General features: G+C 37.3%; 1 protein-coding gene across 1 annotated transcript in view; it reads left to right on the forward strand.

Moving 5' to 3' along the window:
• SUPT3H (SPT3 homolog, SAGA and STAGA complex component) overlaps positions 1–13,405 on the forward strand; it is a 238,513-nt gene that overhangs the window by 192,709 nt on the left and 32,399 nt on the right. The gene's annotated exons all lie outside the window — the stretch shown is intronic.

Raw genomic sequence — 13,405 nt, forward strand, 5'->3', positions numbered from 1 at the left:
ACATTATAAGGAAGAGAAGAGCTGCACAAAAACAGTGATAGAGAGTGACTCTTCTTCTTCCCATCCTCATTAAAAGTCAGGTCAATCATTAGCAGAAGTTCAAAAATGCTGTGCAACTACAACACATAGTAAAATATTCTGATGTCTTTTTATGTGCTGCTATTTTGTCAACTTTCCAAATTGTTCAGGTGACTTATCTGTCATAGTATTTTTTTTAAAACACTGTATTTAGTCATTTGGAGCAGTACTATTGTAACACTTAGAATCATAAAATCAATCATAGAATCAACCATAGAATCATTATGGTTGGAAAAGACCTTCAAGATCGTAAGTTCAGCCAAACTTGTATTGGGTAACTTTTGCTTGCTGCACCCCGTTTGAAACAGGGGTTTTTTTTTTGGGTTTTTTTTTTTTTTTTTTTTTTTTTTTTTTTCTTGATGTCCCAAACACCATGACTGAGGCAAAAAGAAAGGTGTCTTTACTTCTTCTGAATCTGTGGTGGCACCTATCAAACTGCCTCTTCAGTATTTTCTAATAACTTGAGGACCCTCATCACAGGATAGCTGGATGTTCATCCTGTCCCATATTCTCCTGCTGTACATGCAAAGTAGAGAAATTTCACTATGTTTACTGTATCTGCTGAATCCTGTTAATTTGTTTTGATTAGGTCAATTCTAATGACTGGCTGGTACAAGTGATCTTGATGGGCATTTTGGCTTCAGAGTTTTTCTCTTTTCTTCTCAGGGTCAAGATTGTTTAGTGGGAGATGTCAAAACTACTCAGATCCAATATAGGGCATTATCTCAATATTGGCCATTTGTGTTCAGAAAGTGGACTTAATTTTGGGAAATACTGGTATGCATAAATATCTGCTAGTAGAAGTGCCTGGAGATTCACCCTTAAAAGTATTAAATTTAGATCTATAGTTTAATCTCATTGTTTACCACTACAGTTTTCATGTTGAGGGAGACGAAGTGAGTAGATGTCATAGGTTCATTCTATTCTAGGAATTTCCAAAATCAACCTTCCTATTTCGATTGAAAACAAGAAATCAGTAATTTATATCCAGGATCCATCTCAGATCTGTTTCTGTGGTGAAATAGTCTGATGTAGACCTTTCCCATCACTCCATTTCTGGAAGGCCCTTTGTAAAATAAGGCAAGAATTCTGATGATACTTCTCATCCCAGTTGGTTGATTCTGTTCTCCCAACAGTCATCTTAGCCTGTCTGCTTCTAGACCCACTTGCATGGGATTCAGGGAGACAAAGTTATCTCAGTCATCCCACTCCTCACAGCAGGAGTACCACATGGTTCTCCTTGTTAGGTAGAATTGGTAATGTTAGGATGTAAAGGATGGCTGTAGCGCACCCCTCCTTGCAGAGTTTTGATAACCTGTTTGCTAACCCAAGACTATTAAATTTCTGTCTTCTAAGTAGAAAATTCACTTTCTAACAAACAAGCTCAAGTACTGCCTTCCTGAATGAAAATATCCCTACTAGAGGTTTCTGTGAGACTGAGGAAAGGTACAGATCCTGCTGATGGTAGTTTTTCCCCATAGCTTGTTTCCAGCGAGCATACCTCAAACTGCTTGTCTGAAATTGTTTCAAGGTTGTTGTTCCCTGCTACCGAGGAAATAAACTGCACTGTTTTCATTTTTAACTTTCATTTTGTTAGTACTGATATGTCTCTAGGGTCCTCATCAGAGTACCCACACCTTCTGCACAGACAGAATAAAATCCCTTGTCAGTTGGTTCCTGACACATGATTCAGAGAAATAACTGTTTCTGATTATACAAAGATCTGCTCTAAAATTGCTAGTATAACTCCATATTTTGTTAGACAAGTGCCACTAGAGCTCAGTGACATATAAGTCTATCTGTTGCCAAAGTCTTTTTCAATATCATTTGCAGAGGACTCCTCAGAGCTCTATCTTCATTTTTACCAAACATGATAATTCAGACAAAGTGATCATTGTTATCATGTGAGGTCTCAAATTCAGAGGTCTGCTGATAGTTTTGTATGGAGAAGTGTGGTTTGGGAGTCATGCACTCTATGAATGTACCCACAAATAAGTTCTGAAGAAGGAGAAATTAATTTGTAGTTTTAAATACATAGCGTGCTGAAGTCATTAGGTAGCTGAGTTTTTTGGGGTCATGAAGCAAGGACAAGCAAATGGCAGGAACAAAGCAAAATGTCTTTGAATGTGTATCCCAGGGCAAAACACGTTACCATGCAAACTCCCTTAAAACACCTGTGACCTATGGATTTGCATGCCAGCTGGATGGTGAGGCTGCCTAACTCTAATAGTTGAGGAAAACAATTGGTGGAAGAACATTGTAGGACAATGCATGTTCTCTGATCTGTAGGCTTCTGCATATATGAAAATTAATTTGAAACCTATGCCTAATAAGAAGATTTCACAGTTCCTATATTCTCTACTTTAGAGTCCAGGATCTGAATCCTGATAGGATTCCTGCCAACTGCATTCCTTCATCTTTGAGATCTGGGTGACCTATGTTTACTTATATTCAAAATGCTCCCAAGTATTGTAAATCTCTGATTCTGTTCCATTTAATGAGAGAAACACCCTAGTGTCTTGACTGTTGCTGAGTTGTAGTGACATGATTAATATTTTATGCGGGTTTGCTTGAGTCTTGCTGATTTTAAGTGGTCAAGCTTCATGGAAATAAGAAGAACCACATTGGTTTTAGTTACCAGATGTAGGCATTTCGGAAACTACTAGAGATTTCTAGAGGAAATCTTGTTGAAAACTTCTTTGGTGTGGAACTATTCAAAATATTAGTRTTACCTGTCAAATGCAACTCGAATATTAAATAATAAATAATAATAAAATATTAGCTTTATCTGCAAAACTCAATCCTATACAATCATTGTGCTTCTTGATTCTATTTTGGGTTAAAAAGCAAGTATAGTAGCATATTTTGTATTAAATATATATTCTTTCAGGATAATTTTTCTCAAGATGATTATTACATATCTGTCAAGTATCAATAGTGATATTTGCTGACAGCTGACCTTTCTGTGTTATCATTTCATCATGATTGTCCATCTCTTCCATCTGATGGCTGTGATAGGTGTTCCTAATTAAGGCAGTTTGGGGAGAAGAGCTGTGTAATTTATTCTTTAGCAGCATTTGATAGATGTTGGTTTAGATAAAAAGAGAACTTCGAAAATTTTATAATCCTATGGTAAATGAGAACTAACTTCAAAGTAGTGAAAATGATCCGTTTGCATTTATTTTGACCTTAATAGCTATGTTAAAATGACTAGCATAATTAGAGCGCTTAGGCTTTTGTCTCAGAGTGGAGGCCACAATAGAAAGCAGCAAGTGKACTCCAGATTCTTCTTCACTATATCATGTCTAAGGTAGTCTAGACATATATTTTGTCCACATATTCTCTATTGGCAATGTTGAGTTGTGCTCACTATTGCCTACTTTAAAGCATAATCCAGATTTTCAAGGAGCAGAGGTACAAATGATTGATTTTAAACATTGTACCATATAATTTTGTAAGACAGGAATGGGAAATATGTAACTCTTCATCATGTGGGATGATGCAATTCCCTGTGTTGTAACTGGATATTTTCTGTGCCCTATGCATTTAGGTTAAAGTAGTGAGACATTTTATATGAGTTATTTCATTGCAGGCTAAATCTGACTTCCTTATTCAAGTAAAATTTATGGAAAATTTGCCTACATAGGATTAACAGTCTTTTTATAGTGAGAGATGGATTTACATTTAACTATGAAATTAAGRTAATATATATGAATATTCTAATGCTTTTATACAACTTCTGTTTGTAATTATGATCTCCTACACATCTTCTTTTTCTTGCTATTCAATAAGATACTTGAGGAGTAATCTTGAATGTCCAGTTGTTAAATCTCAGCTCAGTCTACCCCAGTGTCTCAGCAAGAATCATACTGGTGTTTCAGCCCTTTCCTGTAGACTATAGCTGTGTGATTAGGTCACCTGATGTGTGGTTGACATATTAATGTGCACTGACATCTGGCCTGGAACAAAGAATAAAAGAGTTACTTCTCTTATACGTGAAGAATTGCCTACTTGGAGTTCAATGAGAAACTAAAGGAAAGTCTTTCTGAGAAACAGCAAATTGCCATAGCTTTTACCATGACCTCTGTGTATTCATACTCAGTGCCCTCACCAACATACTCTTAATATGCCAATGTCCAAAGAAAACTTAACRTGCGTAATTGTTTGTACTTCTTATTCTTATGTCTGACGCAATGGTGGGTTTTGTTTGTTTGTTTTGTTTTGTTTTGTGTGTGTGTGCGCGCATGAGTTTCTGCTCAGTCTTGACTAAAATGTGTCTTTTGCTCTAACCGTCTGTCTACCCCAGTATGGCCGTCTGTAATCCAGGGGTTTTATATCAGCCAAGGGCCACTTTGTGCTTGACATCSTAAATAAATGGTTGGTTGGTTTTCTTTCACTTGTTCATTATATCCTTTAAGATTTTATTTTATGAGAAGTTAAGCACATCAGAATAAAGGGTATCTCCATAAATTATCTTAAGTCCTGACAGGGCCTGTAGCTATTACAGAATCATGGAATCATGATAGTTGGAGAAGATCTTCAAGATCATCAAACCATGATCTTAAAGACCATTCATGATCTTGAAACCAGTCGTCACCACCATGCCTGTTAAACCATGTCCCTAAGTGCCTCATCTACATATTTCTTGTACACTGCCAGGGATGGTGACTCCATCACTTCACTGGCAGCCTATTCCAATGCTTGACTACTCTTTCTGTGTAGAAACTCTTTCTGTTTCTTTTCTCTCCTTCAGGTAATTTCAGATTCAGGTGACCTTTAGTCTAAGATTTCCTTTCCTACAATCCCCTAAAATTGCATAGACATCATTGCGCCAGGATTATTTACAGAGCCAGATTTATGATGCTGCATGTGACATTCCTGGTGTTAAGAATATGCAGCACCAGAGAGTGTCCTATAGTGGAGAATACCTAATTTTGGCCTTACACAAGATTGTGCCATACTATCATGGATTGTAAATAATGAATGCTAGTATWCTAGGTACTACTCTTTCCTATAGAAAACAAATTTCATGGAATATCAGTTGAAGGCATCACAAAACTGAGCTTGTGGGAACTAGAACATGAGATCCTGCGAGTGGAAAGAAATGAGGAGAACTTTGAAAAAAGAAGGGACAGTGTGGCGGTATATTTTCCTGAGACAAACAAGATAAGCAGAATAGAAAATACCAAAAAACAACTTTATTGTGCATTATGCATTAAAACAAATAGTCTCCATCACATTTGGTCTGCAAGTTGTTATGCTTAACTGAAAGGTTTTTTTTTTTCTACATACTTCAGACCAAAACAGTAGTGAAAAAATATGGAATACTATCTTCAATAATTGTTTCAATATACACAACATTGCATCTAAATTTTTCCAAAGCACTTGAATGACATAAAATTTTGAATCATGCTTCTAAAAGAAATTAGGTCTGGAGAAATTGAAATCTGATAAAAAAAAACTCTGATATGTAGGGTCTTATATGTGATATGTTGCCTCTACTGATAATCAAATTCAATCAATACTGATCTTAAAGAAGTCAAGATTTCATTTGCAATCATTTTTCAGAAAGGAAATGCATATATTTGTGCTGCAAGGCATTCGAAAACTCAACCTTCAGTTACCTTGCAAGTTTCTGATTATAAAAACACAGTATTTTCATTGTTTCTTGTAATTTTGAAAGCAAACTCCGGATTTTCTTTCATTAAGCAGTGCCATATTTGCAATGTCTTTGCCTACACTCCAAGCTATTGTCTGTAGTTCTTTGTTATCCCATGATGTTAGCACTGCCTATTTGAAAATATGAGTTATTCTCCCCTAGAAGTAGTAGGAAGTCAGATGGCAGCTTGGAAATCTTGTTGCCTTCGCTCCCAGCCCCCACCGCACAGTTCCTCCTTTCAGATTTATGAAAGAAAACAGTTCTTTCTGTAAAAGGGTTTTGTGTGCCAGCATCTGGAAGTGTTTATTCCAGTGGCGTGTAATCTATCTGTGGATTTAGTTAGCACCAGACCCCCTTTTGTGTACGCCTGCCTCAAACTTTTTATAAATGATCATGTTGAATTTGTGCCAGTGTGCACATGGTCTGGCTGATGGCTGCATATATCCTTTACCTGCCCGTCACCTCTGATTTATATCCCTTCCCCTCTCCTCTCGCCTTTTCCTCCTACAAATGGTGCCACCAAACTGTCCCCTAAATCAGCACCCGGGATAAATGGCTCCATGAGGGGGTGGCACGGGAAGGGCTGGCACCTGGGCGGGCACGTGTCCCTGCTCCATGGAGAGCCCTGCGTTCCTCCCTTCTTCATGCCCAGGGCTATCCCCACATGGAGAACTGTGACTTTCAAAGTTTCTTGCATCCCTGGAAGGTGAGCAAGTTGCCCCCAGCATCTTCTCCTATGCTCTGTCCCAAACGCAGCTTCTTCATCACAGTGCAGTTAATCCAGAGAATAACGTTATGTGGTTTTCCCCCAGAGACATTAAATGAAAAAGAAGAGCAAATTTAAGGATATTTCAGAGCCATTTGGTTTGGAATGGGATATACAATACACATGACAATGTATATACATCCCTATCGGTTTCCTTACGCTAACCAGCTAATACTCTGTCAGGATAACAAAGGTTCTCTAAGCTTTCCTTAATGACATTACTAATTTGGAGAGGTTTATGAAGTTTCCTGGAGAAAAGCAGGTGGCTTGGCAGTAATTTAAAGGCTTTGCAATTTGTGGTAGCGGTTTCAGGGGGTTTCATATTTCTGAAGCGGGAGAGCAAACTGCCTATTGCTTAAGAGCGCCTGACACAATGATATATCATTCTGGACTGAGTTTCCAGAAGTTCTTCAGTCATTAAATGGGCTGCTTGACTTTATATTGCAGTTTCCCATCTGTCTCTACTAGGAGTAATTTTAACACTCAAAGACAATTTATTAACGAAGGCATAAGCTAGCGGTGCTGATGAAGCGATAAGTTGCCCAGATGATTTTATTAAACAGGAACACAGATTCTTAGATAAGACCAACAGTGTCATGTAAGTTGATCTGAAAAGAACTCGCKCATTTTCTGTGGAGCACTGGGAAAGTATTTACAAATGCTCTGGATAGCATTTGATATCTTGTGGGGACGTTTAAAATTCTAGGATTGCACATACATCAGTGTCGCGAAACACAACACAGCGTCGGAGTTGTTGCAAGCAGTGTGCAAGCCTTGGAGGCAGGTTAGATGTGGGTCTGTTGAGGTGGGAGTCACCGGCATGGGGCGACTCAGCTAATGGGGTTTGCACTAAGGAGCAGCAGATTGCTGCTCTGCCGTGCCATGCTGTCATGTGCAAGCACGTGCTGCTGGAAGTACTAAAGGAGAGCACGTGCAGCTGCTATAGCACGGGAGCTCACAATCCTAGATGTCACTTCATTGCTTTTCTTATCTCACAACAAAACAGATTTTGACCCACAAAAATAAAATGACGATCTCTGTTTGTGAGGCAGCAAGTTGGCTATGAAGTTACAATTAACTGCATCAAAAAAAGCAACTCTTAAATTCATAAACCTGCCGTGATTGTTTTTCTGACTATATATGACCAAAATCAAACATGTACTAGAAACTTTTTGCACTCAGTTGCACTGGTTTAAAAGGATCCTAGAGTAAGAATACCTTATTTTTTAAAATGAAATCTATATTCTTTTATGCTTCCTGAGAGGCTTGTAGGACCTCAGTATAAATGCGAACCTGACTTCTGGAATTTTGCTTCTAGTAATCTGAAATGTAATAACAGCTACATAAAGATATGTTTTACAAGTAAGATGAGCAAATGTAATTCTACAAGCAGATACTAGAACAGAAGGTAACTTAATTAAGAATTCCAAAGTGTTACAGAACGGGATGAAGCAGGAACATACTTCTTAAATAATTTCCATTAATTCATTTAAAGATAGTGACATGGTGGATATGTTCTGGTATAGAGATTACTGAGTAGCTGYTGGAGAGTCAAAAATTTTAAGAGAAACATATTTTTTGTTCTCACTTGTTATTACCCAGACTAATTTAGGTAACATCTCCCTATTACTTTCTTGATTTTATGTGTGTAATAATATAGCTATTCTTTTAGGCAAGGGCATACAGTATTCCACAGTGCAATGTGAGTTGTAGTTGCTTAGCACAGGAGATGAGCAGTCCAGATGAGACGCTGTGGGACCTCACAGTCTGTTAGAATTTAAATTCATCTTCTTTTTTTTATGAAAATTGCATGAAAGCTGCAGTTTGTTAACAGGATCTGCAGTTTAAATTTTATATCAGTTAGAGGTAAGATATACAAGACAGACATGCTGTTGGTTTGAATTTGGACAGAAGCTATAACTTTGGAGGTCTCTAGGATAATTGACTGGTCACTTTACAAGTGAAAATACATCCCAGAGAATAGAATCTTTGGAGTCATAGGRGAATTGTGGAGAGCAACAGACAGTAATCTGGGAGTGCCAGAAGCAAGTGGAAGTATTTTTCTGTAGCATTTATGGTTCTTTCTGTTCTAGTTACCTGTTCTGTCATTCAAGTAGTTCTGTCATTCCAGTAGTTCAAGATCCAAACAGAAGTGGGCACCAGCTAAGTTCTTCTTTTCTCCGAAGTCAACATGTTTCAGGGAGTCTGCCTGCATACTTGATTGTGCTTGTAAAATCTCTCCAATTGAATCAAACTTAATCAGACTGGATGCAACAGATTTCAATTTGGTGTTTTTGTGTTCCTTCCTTTTCTTGAGTGTTTGTACTGTTTTAGCTTTCCAGCTTTCACTTCAAGATCGTATAAACCTCAGCTCAGCAAAGTGATCATATGCCTAATTTTTAAATTGTACCATCAGTTTGAGTAACACTAAATGCCTTTAGTATTATTAATAGCATATATTTTGTTATCTCAGCATTCTTTTTTTTTTTCTTTTTAATCACTGCATATAGGAAGTAAAGATGTCTCTTCAAAGATATARGCAGAAAAGGAAAGGAATACATATATAGTATGTAAATACACCTATACCTAGCTGTATATTAATAGACAAAATTAAGAAAATCTTTTCTGCAGTGTGAAAGACTTAAAGACTTTAACTTTTTTGTTTGCACAGAAAGTGATTCTTCCTGTTGTCTTGGTTTCTGTGGACATCCAACTTGTGGTAGTTCTTCAGTAATGGTGATCCTTGAGGCACTTGTAGATTTGGTCAAGCAGACAAGACACATTGCTGCTGGGATGAAAGGTAGTATGAGGAAGGGAGGCCATGTGCGTGCTGTAAAGGTAGATGCCAGAATCAGAGAAGGTAGATAAGAGTCCTCCAAAAGCATTAGTGCTGAGCATAAAATAGGATGAAATCAAAATAGGATCATCTTTATGGTCCTGTAATATTTGCTTCACTGGAAAACTTTGCGAGTTGCTTAAGAGATTTAGATTCCAGTTTGGTACAGCAAGACCTTATCAATATGGGATTGTTAATAGTACTAGAGAAAAATGGTGAAATATAGGGAAATCCTTGAAAGAAATACCATAATGTAGAAATTGAAACAAGTTAACAATGGGACTGCTTGTGTTTTTAGTACTGCTTATAGTGCAGTTACTATTATGRCTGTGATGTCCAGTGTACAGTCAAACTTCAACCGGTGGCTTTCAGCTAGATTCCTTGTATCCACTGTTTCATACTTCGGRTGTTTTTCTTGCTTTTAAACAAACAGCTCCATGGACTAAAATGTAGCTTATTGGTCTTGCAGCAAGCTTTTTTCAAAGCCCCCAAAATATTTGTGAAATTGGAGTTTCTGAAAAATGGTAAATTCCCTTCTGATCGTGATTCCTGAACAACTGTTGGATCCGGACTATAGCTGAGAGGTTAAAAAACAAACAAAAAAAATATTCTCATCTACTAAAGCTGAAAGAATTGGTATAGTAGTCACATAAATCTGTACTACAGTCAAGGGCTCTGGCTAAAAATTTCGTGCCTCTGATTTCACATCATTTAAATACAAATAATACTAGTAGTGGCCAAATAAATAAGGATGTTAACTTTTCAGCTTGGCATGTTGCAGACACTGAGGAAATGCTCGCTCAGTAAACGTTGGCTTCCATTTGCTAAGAGCAGCTCAAAAGRTATATGAGGAAGGGCCTCTATCCAGCCCAGAGGAGCTGTGTTGGACCATGGCAGGGCTCCTGCAGGGCTGTAAATGCCGTGATGTGGTGACAGGGTTGCTAGTTTTGATGGTAAAGAATTGAGACAAAGGGAAAAATAAAACTCTCCAGAGATCTCCATGTGTTAGATTTGCAGGCRAAGGTGGTAAAACCCTGGAAACAGCAGTGCTCATGTAGAGTTACTGCAATGCAGGCAGCCTGGGAGGGAGAGGTTATGAATTTCCCTGGCTTGTTTCTGCTGGTGGTGAGGAGTTTGGTTTGGGATTAGATTCTTTTTGAGGGGAAAGGGGCAAATTAGAAATAATTAGCATCAAGAAGACTGTATTGCTACTTGGGGTTTAGATATGATATTTAAATTTGCCATAAGAAGATGTATTGCAGATTGTGAGTGTGGATTATGTGTTTCTGAGAAAAAGCAAACACTTTTTGCTGCTTCTGTTAATAAGATTTGAACAATCTCAGCATTGTGCATGGAGTTGGAAAAAAATGAATGTATAGTACATTAGAAATGTATTATTTGTTGCCACTTTAAGAAGCTGAGGATTGAATAGCCTACCACATAGATAATGTTATTGTTTGTTGAGAATTTATGACTATAATACTTAGATGTTACAACTGAGATAACTAGGTACAAAAGGAAGAGCTTGGATGGCTCATCAAATTGATGAGGAACTTCTAATCCCACACATTGAAAACCATCCACATTATAAAGGAATGCTAATTTGGGGACAGAATTTTATAAGCAGTTCTAAATTAACAAACCGTGACAAGTGGGTTTGAACGCAAGGCCTGAGATATTTGTATCAGTGCTGTTTTTATTGTATTTTTTTCCTAAAGAGAAATGAAAGCATTGCCTGAAAACTTTTTTTTGTCTTTTTCTGAGGTCTAAAGTCATATGCCAGAAGTCAATTACTATTTAACGTAAAATGAGGAAAAAATTATATATATATATTTAATGATTTTCAATATAAGATTAATCAAGATCTAGGACTCCGCTGTATTTGTGTGTTATTTGCAATATACCAATACAAAATAGAAGCTRAATAGATTCTGCAATACTTTTAGAAGAATTTTAGTAAGGTAAACAGGAGAGTAAAGGATAGTGTTGTGGGCATAGTATGTGAGGATGTGGTCTCAGTACATAAGTTATCCAATAATGGAAGATTTTTGTGTAGCAGAGAAGAGTTTTGGGAACTGAAGTTATGGTGGGTGGTGAAATTACTCTGCAGTTACTTGTTTCTGCCAAAGAAGTAAAGCACAAAATACACTGTTTTGAAACTTTGGTGTGTGGATGGCAAAGGTTGGCATATGGACTGACCCAGATTGAACTCTTGACGTGTAATTATAAATGAGCTGATACAGAGAATGAGGAGGGTTTGGAGAGGTTCAAAGTGATGGATGTGACCTTTGCTGGAGCCTTTTGACTTGATATGATATGAAATGCTCATTTGCTCCAACTTAGATGTGGGGGTAGTTCCATAACTWCATTGAGAAGATCTGAATATAAAAAAGGGTAAAAAGGCAGCTCCTTGCCATTGGAATTATTGTTTGGAAAAAAAGATGATAAAACCTAGCTGTAATTTGAGCAGGAGGACATAGAGAAGGAGGACATGCAGTGCTGGAGATGCAACCTTATTATATGCCTTGATGATGACCCTGGTCAAGGAGAGGRAAGATTTGGTCTAGGCAGGAGAATTGGAAATTCCAGTTTATCCAAATTCAACCTGAGCTACCACAGCTTGATATTAGAGCTCTCAGAGGAGTATGAAAAGGTAACTAGTCCTGAGTTATTATGCCAAGAAGCTTTATCGGTTGTATTATAGGGTAAGAAACACTTAGTACCGTGTCTGTGAGCAAAGGTTACAAGCTATGCTGTTACTTGCTTCCCGTAATTTATTGCACACTTCCCAGTTCATCAAAGCACAGTTTCCTTTTGATTGCTGAAGCAATGCTTTGTGTTTATTTTTTTCCATGAAAAAACTCATTTCCAAATTCATAAACTTTATTTTTAAGAAATTGGGGTTCAAGGTCTGCAATAATATCTTAAGAAAAACAAAAGTGTTACACATTTACATCTTACTTTAAGTTGATGTGTCAGTATTCAGCACTAAATATTAGGAAGATCTAACTTTCACCATCGTAACTGAGATTCTGACATTGTGATAAAAAGTTAGAGAAACTTTCCTCAGGAGTATACTTTCTTATTAGAGAAATTAGAAAAGAGTTCAGTACATATATGTGTCTAGCTTTTTCTGATAGGTAAGCCTGTATGAGGATAGGAATATTTTATTCACTGATAAACTGCTAAATATATAGGGCCTGAGTGCAAACTATAGCACTAGACTACTGGCAAGCTGTACTACTTTAATAGTTAGGATACTCCCAACTTAGGCCAATGAGTATTTTTCTACCTGATGTCAGAAGAAAAGAGTGTGATGGTAGGGAGCATTTCCAGAAAGACAAACCCAGGACATCCAGATGTGGATGTCCCCATCTGTGTAGCCCTTCAACACCATCCCAAGAAGCTTTGTGCACACAAGCACCATTTGCATTCAACACATGCTTTCCATTCCATGWTCCGAAGGTATGTCTCTGGTTGAGTATAATCAGAATTACATCATCAGTGATACTTACAATGGCACATGGGCTAGTAATTCTGTCTTAGGACCTTTGAACACCTTTCAAAGGGCAGAAGAAACTTGGTATATTATGTGTGAGGGCCGTTAGGTTTTGTTGTTCGACCTAAGAGCCATCCCAAATGTTGCTTCATTTAACAATATGGACGTATAGTTTATGTTATGCCTATGTTATAGGCTTAGTTGCTAGAGCTCTGCATTTATAGCCTACATTGCAGATTTTGAACATTTACWTTGCAAGCTCTTAAAGTGTCCAGTTCTACAAGCATAGTTTATTTAGGATCTAGTTTCCTTGTCAAATATTTTAAAAGAAAGCTAATTGGGGACTATAAAGTAATGAAGAGGACAGGTTAGTGACAGAGAGTTACTGAATTGCCATTTGATAAACGAAGTGCAAGCAAGCTATTTTCATTCCAGAAGAGCCAGGTGTTCACTATTTCATCTGTGAATTTAGAAAGAAAAGAAAAGAAAAGAAAAGAAAAGAAAAGAAAAGAAAAGAAAAGAAAAGAAAAGAAAAGAAAAGAAAAGAAAAGAAAAGAAAAGAAAAGA

The sequence above is a fragment of the Nothoprocta perdicaria genome, unplaced genomic scaffold (assembly GCF_003342845.1).
Source record: "Nothoprocta perdicaria isolate Ctin4 unplaced genomic scaffold, notPer1 scaffold_248, whole genome shotgun sequence".
NCBI lineage: Eukaryota > Metazoa > Chordata > Aves > Tinamiformes > Tinamidae > Nothoprocta > Nothoprocta perdicaria.